We start from the raw sequence: 1,902 nt of genomic DNA, 5'->3' as shown, positions 1-1,902 counted from the left end.
GTAATTTGTCCATTCATATTTTCTATTTCTTCCTGATTCAGTCTTGGAAGATTTTACATTTCTAGGAATTTATTCCTTTTTTTCTAGGGTGTACATTTTATTGCTATGTAATTGTTCATGGTAATTTTTAATGATCCTTTGCATTTCGGTGGTGTTGGTTTAATTTCTCTTTGATTTCTGATTTGTTTGGACCCTCTTTCTTTCTTGATGAATCTGCCTATCAGTTTATCAATTTTGCTTTTTTTTAAAGACCAGCTCTTCATTTCATTGATCTCTATTTTTGTGTGTGTCTATTTCATTTATTTCTGCTCTGATCTTTATGATTTCTTTCCTTCTATTAATTTTGGGCTTTGTTCTTCTTTTTGAATTCCTTTGGGTTTGAAGTTAGATTGTTTGAGATTTTTCTTATTTCTTGAGGTAGGCTAATATGGCTATAAACTTCCCTCTTAGGACTACTTTTGCTTCAGCCCGTATAGTTTTGGATCATTATGCTTCCATTTTCATTTGTCTCCAGGTATTTAAAATGTTTATTTATTTATTTATGGCTGCGTTGGGTCTTTGTTGCTGTGCGCAGGCTTTCTCTAGTTGTGGTGAGTGGTGGTTTCTCTTGTGACGGAGCAGGGGCTGTAGGTGCACAGGCTTCAGTAGTTGTGGCTCATGGGCTTTAGAGCACAGGCTCAGTAGCTGTGGTGCACAGTCTTAGTTGCTCTGTGGCATGTGGGATCTTCCCGGACCAGGGCTCAAACCCATGTCCCCTGCATTGGCAGGTGGATTCTTAACAACTGCACCACCAGGGAAGTCCCTCCAGGTATTTTTAAAATTTTCTTTGATTTCTTTAGTGAACCATTGATTGTTTAGTAACATATTGTTTAACCTCCACGTGTTTGTGTTTTTGCAGTCTTTTTCTTATAGGTGATTTCTAGTCTCATAATGTTGTGGTTGGAGAAGGTGCTTGATATGATTTCAATCTTCTTAAACTTATTGAGACTCGTTTTGTAGCCTAGCATGTGATCTGTTCTGGAGAATGTTCCACGTGCACTTGAAAAGAATGTGTATTCTGCTTTTGAAAGAAGTTTTCTATATTTATTAAGTCTCTCTGGTCTAATGTGTTGTTTAAGACCATTGTTTCCTTATTGATTTTCTTTCTTGTTGATCTCTCCACTGATGTAAATCGAGTGTTAAAGTCTTCTACTATTATTGTGTTACTGTCAATTTCTCCCTTAATGTTTGTTAATATTTGCATTATATATTTAGATGATCCCATGTTGGATACATGTGTATTTATAATTTTTATATCTTCTTGTTGAATTGATCACTTTATCATTATGTTATGTTCCTCTTTGTCTCTTGTTAGTCTCTGTTTTAAAGTCTATTTTGTCTGATATAAGTATTGCTACCCCAGCCTGCTTTTCATTCCCATTTGGATGAAATAATTGTTTCCATCGTGTCACTTTCAGTCTGTGTGTGCCTTAAGATCTGAAGTGAGTCTCTTAAAGGCAGCATATAGATGTGTCTTGTTTTTTAACTCTTTCAGTCACTCTGTCTTTTGATTGAAGAATTTGGTCCATTTAAAATTAATTATTGAGAGGTATGTACTTACTGCCATTTTGTTAATTGTTTTCTGGTTGTGTTTATAGTTCTTTTTTGTTTCTTCTTCTTTTTGCTCTCTTCCCTTGTGATTGGATGACTATCTTTAGCATTATGTTTGGATTCCTTTCTTTTGTGTGTGTGTGTATCTATTAAAGGTTTTTGATTTGTGGTTACCATGAAGTTCATATATAACAACCTATATATACATATATACATTATTATTTTAAGTTGATGATCTTTAAATTTGAGTGCATTCTAACAGTCCTTAAGTGGGCAATTTGAGCAGACACTTCACAAAAGAAGATATATGAA

The sequence above is a fragment of the Leucopleurus acutus genome (assembly GCF_964270905.1).
Source record: "Leucopleurus acutus genome assembly, chromosome: 7".
Classification (NCBI taxonomy): Eukaryota; Metazoa; Chordata; class Mammalia; order Artiodactyla; family Delphinidae; genus Leucopleurus; species Leucopleurus acutus.
This window is presented reverse-complemented; position numbering follows the sequence as displayed.